Source organism: Orycteropus afer, unplaced genomic scaffold (genome assembly GCF_000298275.1).
Source record: "Orycteropus afer afer isolate SDZICR_OR568_19922 unplaced genomic scaffold, OryAfe1.0 scaffold00461, whole genome shotgun sequence".
NCBI classification, from domain to species: domain Eukaryota; kingdom Metazoa; phylum Chordata; class Mammalia; order Tubulidentata; family Orycteropodidae; genus Orycteropus; species Orycteropus afer.
This window is the reverse complement of record NW_006922048.1, coordinates 562,504-572,867: the sequence shown is the minus strand read 5'-3', so window position 1 is coordinate 572,867 and position 10,364 is coordinate 562,504.

Genomic DNA, 10,364 nt, shown 5'->3' with positions numbered 1-10,364 from the left:
TCATATTTGAGGGACAATTTTGCCGGGTATATGATTCTTGGTTGAAATTTTTTCTCTTTCAAGGTTTTATATATACCATCCCATTGCCTTCTCGCCAAGCCAGTCATTTTTGACATATAAAAGTCACAAAAGCAAGCATACATGGGGGGAAGATACACATCACATGAAGATCACCAAGGAAACGGGAATAGAAGCTGAAAACAGACACAGACCTACCCCCACAGGCAACAGAGAGAGAGAGGGACACTTCTCCTAGAGTCAGTGCCCTGGGTTCAGACTTCTAGCCTCCTAAACTGTGAGAAAGTAAATTTCTGTTCATCAAAGTCACTCCTTTGTGGTATTTGTGTGATGGTAGCACCAGAGAACTAAGACAGGTGGGGAAAGACTGCTTGAGACTTGTAGGATTGTGATGGAACCAGTAACCGTACATCAAGTCATTAGCTAACTACAAGCTACTATAGTGTGAAGGCTGCCTTAGACAGTGTGGAACAGGTGGCTGTGGCTGTTTTCCAGGAAACTTTATTTGCAGACACTGAAATTTGAATGTCATACAATTTCCATATATCACAAAATGTGATTTTTATTTAGATTTTCTTGCTCCCCACCAAAAAATTTTTTAAATGTAAAAACCATTCTTAGCTCATGAGCTACACAAAAACTGAGGGCTGCTGGATTTGGCTGGAGTTTTCTAACCCCTGGGTTTTATAATAGAGAGGGCATAGAGTGGATGGGAATCAGGACCATGAATGGCAATGAGAGGGAGCCAGCCACAGCATGAAAGAGTACACCAGGTAAGGAGCAGAGCACGTGCAAAAGCCCTGTGGTGGGAGTGAGCGTGGCACACTCAGAAGATCTATGTGAGTGGGGCATTGAGGGAGAGCCTGTGGGACCTCATTGGCTTGATTAAGAGTGTAGAGTGCATTTTCAGTGCTGTAGGAGACCACCAAAGGAGCCCTGGTGGCACAGTGGTTAAGGACCACTCAGCTGGTAACCAACCAGTTGATGGTTCAAACCCATCAGCTGCTCTGCAGGAGAAAGATGTGGCAGTCTGCTTCCATAAAGATTACAGCCTTGGAAGCCTTATGGGGCAGTTCTACTCTGTCCTGTAGGGGCTCTGTGAGTCAGAATAAATGTAAATGTAAATGTTCAACTCATATGCCTGTCTCCATGGCAGTAGGTTTGGTTTGAGCTTTGCTTTGGTAAAGACTGACAGGCTTGGAAGCTCTACAGGGCAAATTGACTCATTGACAATGGGTTTGGTTTATTTTTGAGGAGGCCACCATTGGATGATGGCTTCTGACTAGTGTTTCTGAAATTCCCTCAGATGGCCAAGTGAAAAAGGGATCATGCCAGGCTGGTATGGTGACAGGAAGACCAGGGAGGAGATTTATGCAGACACCCAGGCAAGGGGTGATAGTGTCCTGGACTGCGTATTAACCAGGGCCGTGAGAAGAGGAGGTAGATAGAGGATAGATTTCAGAGCTGGAGCCAATAGAATTTGTTCATTGGATGAAAGAAAGAGGGGCGTCAACTTGTGTTCCAGTAGACACCCACCCACCAAAGAAATTTCTTTTACTAAAAGCCCAAAAAGGCATCATGATTGGTGAAGTAGAGGGTCAGTGAAAATCAGTTGTTGTTGGTCATTGAGCGGTTTCAATTAATAGCATCTTTATGTGCAACAGCACAAAACATTGCTCTGTCCTACATTATCCTCACAATCCCATTCTTTGCTTGAGACCATTGTTGCAGCCACTGTGTCAGTCCATCTCATTGAGGGTCTTCCTCTTTTTCACTGACCCTTTGCTTTACCAAGCACGATGTCCTCCAGGGACTGGTTCCTCCTGATAACATGTCCAAAGTACATGAGTGAAAGTCTCATCATCCTGGCTTCTAAGTGGCATTCTGGCTGTACTTTTAAGACAGAGTTGTTTCTGACAGTCCTTTCAATATTCTTGCCAGCACTATAAATAAATGCATAAATTCTCTGGTCTTCTTTATTCATTGTCCAGCTTTCACATGCCTATGAGGTGGTTGAAAGCACCAAGGCTTGGATCAGGCACACCTTAGTTTTCAAAGTAACATACTTGCTCTTTAATACTTTAAGAGGTCTTTTTATTTTTTTCCTTTTTATTGTGATTTGGGTGAAAATTTCCAGATCAAATTCACTTTCCATACAGCAGTTCACATACACTTTGCCTCATGACATTGACCACAGTTTACCACAATGCAACAGCCCCCCTCCCACTTCCTCCCCAAAGTTACCTCTTCCCTGTGTCCATCTCTCCATGCACCCCTGCCCCCTGAGCTGTCCCCCTGTGCATACACAGCCCTTCTATTCTCCCCTGATTGTTCTTTCCAAGGAGTGTATCTACCTCAGGTACATGTTCAACTCATATGCCTGTATATGTGCTGGAAGCCACAGGTGTGGGTTCAATTCCAGACCTGAGGGTCAGCTAGGGGCCGTAGTCTAAGTGGTTCCATCAGGCTCTATCAGACCAGCAAAACGGATCTCTTCCCCCCCCCCAAATGATTTTGAGTTTTGTTCCATATTGTTCTCCCTCTCTATCCAGGATCTCCTACATAGATCCCCCTTCGAGTGGCTGACAGCGGTAGCTGGGCACCATCTAGTTCTTCTGGTCTCATAGTTGTATAGCCTGTGGATTGCATGGTGTACCAGTCACTAGGACTAATTGTTTTCATGAATCTTTGGTTTCCTTCATTCTTCTTTGCATTGGATGAGAAGAGACCCATCATTGCATCTAGATGATGCTTGCTTTTTTTTTTTTTTTTCCAGTTTATTTATCTATTTATTGTGATTTGGGTGAAAATTTACAGAGCAAATCCACTTTCCATACAGCAGTTCACACCCACATTGTCTCATGACATTGACTACAATTTACCCTAATGCAACAGCTCCCCTTCCCCTTCCTCCTGATAGTTACCTCTTCCCCATGTCCATCTCTCCATGCACTCCTGCCCCTGAGCTGTCTCCCTGTGCATAAACAGTCCTCTTTTCTCCCATGAGTGTCTCTCCAAGGAGTGTATCCACCTCAGGAAAATGTTCAACTCATATGCCTCTCTTTTGTTTGGCTGGAAGCCACAGGTGTGGGTTCAATTCCAGATCTGAAGGATAGCTAGGGAGCATAGTCTCAGTGGTTCCACCAGGCTCTATCAGACCAGCAAACCTGGTCACCCCCCTCCCCCTTTTTCTTTTTCCAAATGATTTTGAGTTTTGTTCCACATTCTTCTCCCTCTATCCAGGATCTCCTACATAGATCCCTCTCTGAGTGGTTGACAGTGGTAGCTGGGCATCATCTAGTTCTTCTGGTCTCATCGTCGTATAGGCTGAGGATCACATGGTGTACCAGTCGTGAGGACTAATTCTTTCCATGAATCTTTGTTTTTCTTCATTCTTCTTTGCTCTGGATGAGGAGAGACCCATTGTTGCATTTAGATGGCTGCTTGCAAGCTTTTAAGATCCCAGTTGCTACTCACCAAAGTAGGAGGTGGAACAATGTTTTGTTTAGTATGTTATGCCAACTGAGCTGATGTTCCCTGCAACTATGGTCCCAAGCCTGCAGGTTCAACTACTTGCTCCCTCTGGATAGCTGGCTATGACCACGAAGTGACTACAAACTTGTCCTTTGTCAGCTCTTCTATATAGCTGGGAATTCTTACAGAACATACAAATACATTTGTAGAACCATTGTCTGCCAACCCTATACATGGTTTAAGAGGCCTTTTGTGGCAGATTTGCCCAATGCCATATGTCATTTGATTTCTTTTCTTTTTTTTAAGTGCATTTTATTGAAATATAATTATGTACAGTGAAATACACAAAACTAAAGTAAAATTGAAGCTGCACTGAGGGAAGTGGCAAAAAACAAGGCTCCAGGAATTGACAGGACATCCATTGAGATGTTTTAACAAATGGATGCTGCACTAGAAGCACTCACTTGGCTATGCCAGGAGATTTGGAAGAAAGCTACCTGGCCAACTGACTGGAAAAGATCCATACATGTACCCATTCCAGAGAAAGATGATCCCACAGAATGTGCAAATTATTGAACAATATCATCAATATTGCATGCAAGTAAAATCTTTCTGAAGATAATTAAAAAACGGTTACAGTAGTACATTGACAGAGAACTTCCAGAAATGCAAGCTGGATTCAGAAGAGGACATGGAATGAGGGATATCATTGCTGATGTCAGATGGATCTTGGCTGAAAGCAAAGAATACCAGAAAGATGTTTACTTGTGTTTTACTGACTCTGCAAAAGCATTTGATTGTGTGGATCATAACAACTTGTGGATAACATTGAGAAGAATGGGAATTCCAGAACACTTAATTGTGCTCATGAGGAACCTGTACATAGACCAGGAGACTGTTTGAACAGAACAAGGAGGCACTGCATGGTTTAAAATCAGGAAGAGAGTGCATCAGGGTTGTATCCTTTCCCCATACTTATTCAGTATGCTGAGCAAATAATCTGAGAAGCTGGAGTATATGAAGAAGAGCATGGCATCAGGATTGCAGGAAGACTCATTAACAACCCACGTTATGCAGACAATACAGCTTTGCTTGCTGAAAGTGAAGATGACTAATGAAGTTTAAAGAATATAGTCTGCAGTATGGATTACACCTCAATATAAAGAAAACACAAATCCTCACAACTGAACCAATAAGCAGCATCATGATAAATGGAGACAAGATTGAAGTTGTCAAAGGCTTCCTATTACTTGATTCTACAATCAGCACCAATGGAAGCAGCAGTCAAGATATCAGACATCGTATAGCATTGGGCAAATCTGCTTCAAAGGACCTCTTTCAAATGCTGAAGAACAAAGATGTTTCCTTGAAGACTAAGATGTGCTTGATACAAGCCAAACCATGGTATTTTCAATCACCTCATATGCATGTGTCAGTGTTTCTCTGCTATTCATAAGGTTTTCCCTGGCCAATTATTTGAGAAGTGGATGGCCTCCTCCTTCCTCCTAGTCTATCTCAGTCTGCAAGCCGGGCTGATACCTGTGCAACAGGTGCACCCCACTGGGTTTGAAACACCAGTGGCACAGCCTCAAGACTCATAGCAACATATCACCACAGTAGGACAAACCGACAGACAAGTTTGTCTCCCTTAGCTTTTGGAAACCCCTCCAACCACCCTTACCTGCATCCCTGCAGCTAACTCCTCAATCTGTTCCAGTCCCCTTTGCCTTTTCTGTCCTTTCCCTACTTCCTGCCTTGCTGCTTGTGGAAGGTGGCCTGGGTTCCCTCTCCTCACCTGGCTCCCTGCGGTTGACTCCTCGATCTGTTCCTATCCCCTTTGCCTTTTCTGTCCTCTCCCTGCCTTCCCGCCTCACTCCTTGTGGGGTGCGGCCTGGGTTCCCTGTCTTCACCTGGGTCTCTGTGGGTGACTTCTCCATCTGTTCCGGTCCCCTTTGCCTTTTCTGTCCTCTCACTGCTTCCCGCCTCGCTGCCTGTTCTTAGGTCCCTGGAATCCGAATGAGAATGCTATCACTTTAAAATCCAAAATGGCCACCACTTGTAAACATTCAAAATGGCCGCGCCCTCAGTCACTTTAAATATCCAAAATGGCCACCGCTTGTAAACATTTAAAATGGTTGCACCCTCGGTCACTTTAAATGTCCAAAATGGCCACAGCTTGTAAACATTCAAAATGGCTGCTCCCTCAGTCACTTTAAATATCCCTAATGGCTGCCACTTGTAAACATTCAAAATGGCTCCTCCCTCTGTCACTTTAAATGTTCAAAACGCCCACCGTTTGTAAACAATAAAAATTACTGTGCCATCGGTCACTTTGGGAGCTCTGGTGGTGTAGTGTCTAAGGCATTTGACTGCTAACCAGAAGACTAGTGGTTCAAATCACCAGCCACTTCTCAGAAGGAAGATTGGGCAATCTACTTCCCTAGTGATACCACCTCAGAAATGAGTCAGATCTGACTCGATGGCAGTGACCTTTTAGTGAGTTTTTGGTCACTTTAAATATCCAAAATGGCCACTGCTTGCAAACAATAAAAATGGCTCCACCTTCTGGACAGCTGAAAGTCCACAGCTCAGGTTGTCTCCCTCCTTGCTGTTTCCATTCATAGTCATAGGTCACCAGCACAGTCACCCCTGCGCCTTTGGCAACCAGAACTGATCTTTAGGTCAATTCTCAGGTCCCAACACCACTCGGAAATATTCCGGCTGTTTTTCTCATCAGAGTAGCTGACAGTCCACTGCTCCAACCTTCTCAGTACTCGTTGTTTTTGTTTAGGTTTTTCTACTAGTTGGTGCCTAATCCACTTCTGTATATTTCCTTTCAAAGCTCAGGGCTCCAGGATTATCTTCTATATCTCTGGCAATTGGTTTATTTTTTCTTTGTTGAAGAGAGTCTGTGTAGCTTGTCTGCCTATTCTGCCATCTTCCTGGAAGTGTTATTTGATTTCTTGACTGCCACTTCCATGGATGTTGATTGCAGATCCAAGTAAAATGAAATCCTTGAGAACTTCAATCTTTTCTCCATTTATCATAATGTTGCTTATTGGTCCAGCTGTGAGGATTTTTGTTTTCTTTACGCTGAGGTTCTACAATTCATACCAAAGGCTGTGGTCTTTGATCTTCATCTGTGAGTGCTTCTAGTATTCTTTACTTTCAGCAAGCAAGGTTTGTCACCTGCATATTGAGGGTTGTTAATGAGCCTTCCTCCAGTGCTGATGCCATGTTCTTCTTTGAATAGTCCAGCTTCTCAGATTATTTGCTCAGCATATGGGTTGAATAAATATGGTGAAAGGATACAACTCTGATGCACACCTTTCCTGATTTTAGACGATGCAGAATCCTTTTGCTTTGTTTGAACAACTGCCTCCTGGTCTATGTACAGGTTCCTCCTGAGAACAAGTAAGTGTTCTGGAATCCCCATTCTTTGCTATCTTATCCATTACTTGTTATGATCCATACAGTCAAATGCTTTTACATAGTCAATAAGACACAGGTAAACATCTTTCTGGTGTTCTTTGCTTTCAGTCAACATCTGCCTGACATCAGCAAAAATGAGAACAGCCTTTATAGATATGGATTGATACAATAGCTGCAACAAGGGGCTCAAGCACAGCAATTATCATGAAGATGGCTCGGGACTGGGTAACAGTTGGTTCTATTATACATAAGGTCACCATGAATCAGAGGCAGCAAGAAGAACGCCCAAAGATTCCAGGTTTGGGTGTTCATCTGACAGCACCCCCAAAATAAGCACCCTCCCCATGCTATCCCAGGCATGATGACATGATCCTAGCAACTTTTCTCAGCCTTCTTTTCTTTCCATGTGACACCCCATTGTGTCCTGAGGTCTAGCTCTGTCCACAAACCCCAGTTCCAGAACTTTCCATGCCCCACCCAGTCTCATTGTCCCTTGATGGTTCTGTAGTGGGTTTTTCAGCCCACTTGGTGTCCCTTCTCCATTACCATCTAACTGAATGCCGTTTGTAGTGACCTAGTTGGAGGGGGTTATGTATGCGGAGTTTCGAGTTACTCAACACACTGAGGTTCCAGTCTTAGCCTCGAGGTTTTGGAAAGCTTGTGCCTTTGGCAGTTTTAAGTTCAATGTCTTCATCTGTGGTGAAATTTGTACACAAAAAAATGCATCTCAAGCCCCTTAGCTCAGTTCAGGCTCATGGCAAGAGCTGGGTAAAGATCAACACTCAATTTCATTATTTTCACTGTTGTATGAGCCTCCTAGGGCTGCTGTAACAAAGAACCAAAAATTGGTTGACTTGGAGGATCAGAGAGAGGCACTGGCAGCTCAGTGGTAGAATCCTTGCCTTCCACATGGGAGACCTGGGTTCAATTCCAGGCCAATGCACCTCATGTGTGGCCACACCCACCTGTCCATGTCCATGGAGGCTGATCTGTTGCTATGAGGTTGAACCCTGGTGGTGCAACTGTTAAGTGTTTGGCTGCTAACTGGAAGGCTGGCAGTCTGAACCCACCCAGCTGCTCCATGAGAGAAAGACCTGCCAATCTGCTCGTGTCAAGATTACAGCCTACAGAACCCTGTGGAGCTGAACATTCACATTAGGTAGGTACACTTCTTAGAGACATCAATCATGGGAGAATGGAAGGGCAGTGTATGCACAGGGAGACTGCTCAGGGGGCAGGAGTGCATGGGAGGGAAGGACACAGGGAAGAAGTGACTATGGGGAGGGAATGGGAGGAGAGATGTTGCATTGTGGGAAACTGCAGTCAATATCATGAGACAAAGTGTGTATGAATTGCTGTATGGAAGATGAATTTGCCCTGTAAACTTTCACCCAAATTACAATAAAAAATCAAAACCCTATGGTGAAGTTCTGCTCTGTCATGTTGGGTCGCTATGTGTTAAAAAGCAACTCAATGGCAGCTAACAATAGCAACATGATGCTGAACCAATTTCAGCAGAGCTTCCAGACTAAGATGGACTAGGAAGAAAGGCCTGGCAATCAGCTTCCAAAAATCAGCCCATGAAAATCCGACGGATTACAAAGATCTTGTCCACAATTAGTCATGGACAGAGCATGTTGTTGTTACTATGTGCCATCAAGTCGGACCTGACTCATAGCGACCCCTCCTTGGGTTTCTGAGGTGGTATCACTCTGTGTGTGGGCTCACACATGAGTCAGGGCCTCACTCAGTGGCAGCTCATGATAACAGCAGCAAAAGGTATTTGATGATTCATCAAATCGTGTGTATGCACATGCATGTGCATGTATGGGGGTGCATGTGTGCACATGTGCATATGTGTGGGTGCTTTTGTGCATGCGCATGCATGTTTACATGTGTTTGTGTATGCATTTGTGTATGCATGTGTGTGTGTGTGTGTGTGTGTCAATTGTCCTCATACTTGGCTACTGGGCTTTGAAATGGATCCAACCACAAAAGAAAATACACCAATAAACCTATTGAATATATTAAATGTATCAAAATCTATCAAGATGCCCAAATGTCCACCAAATCCTCTTCGCCCCAGCAATTTTATCTCCTCAGCATCCAGGCCTGATGAAAATGTCAGAGCCTTGGAAACCACTTTGGGGAGTTCTACTCTGCACACATGAGGGCACCATGAGCCAGAATCAACCCAATGACAAGCAACCACCAACCACACGTCACAAATGCCCATGTACACACGTCAGTTCAATGTGGCAATCTTAGCAAAGATACAAAAGACATGTCAAGACCCATCTCTTATCAGGTTCACCTTTTCTGACCTCTTGAAGGGCGTAAAACCGCTCTTATTTGCATTTTCAATATGAGCAGTTCAGAGAGAGAGGGAGAGTACCCATCTAGTCCGCAAAGGCATGGATCTGGGTTTGCGTTCAGAGTTTCATCACCTGCTTGCCCTGGGGCTTCCCCACCTCGACACAGCTGCAAGTGATCAATAACATCCCAGCCTGCATCTTGCTGGTGAGGGTGGGGCATTTTTTTGTGTGATGTGGGGACGTTTCTGTAACTAGGGTTTCTCAGGCTGTAGTCAGGAGATGTTCAGCCACTCTTTCCTTGCAAACAGCCCACCTCTCCCCATGACTTCTGGGACGTAGGGGGAGCCAGAGACCCAACACAGAGGAGGAAGTTGAGGCAAGGGGCCCAGGAGGAAGTTGGGCACTGGATATAAATCCCTTTGCCCTTGAGAGAAGCCTCATGTCTACCAGGTAGACTTTTATCTGCTTTCTGCTTTTTCCATCAGGATTCACAACACATGGTTTTTTTTGGGGAGCACAATTTGATCTGTAACAACAGCCACTAACAACAAGTTCTTGCATGGCACCAATGGTGAAGCACTCTACTACTAGCCAAAAGGTTGGCGGTCCGAACCCACTCAGCAGTACTGCAGAAGAAAGGCCTGGCAATCTGTTTCTGAAAGGTCATAGCATTGAAAACTCTACGGAGTATGCTTTTACTCTGTACAGGTGGGGTCATCATTGGTCAAAATCACTTTGATGGACGCTAACAACAATAATTGACCTAAAGTTGGTGGTTGGAACCCACCCAGTGGTGCTACACGAGAAAGGGCACAGCCCTGCAAACCCGTTGCAGCACTGTTCCTCGCCACACCTAGGAGGCTGTCATGACTCAGAGCTGACTCAACGACCACCCACAACAAGATTTTCCATCTGGATATTGGGCAAATCCTGCACTGAAGAAAGTGGTGAAAATCAAGGCTCCAGGAATTGACAGCGTATTCATTGAGATGTTTCAACAAATGGATGCCACGCTGGAGGCATTCACTCAGCTATGCCAAGAGATTTGGAAGACAGCTACCTGGCCAACTGACTGGAAGAGATTCATATTTGTACCCATTCCAAAGAAAGGTGATCCCACAGAAT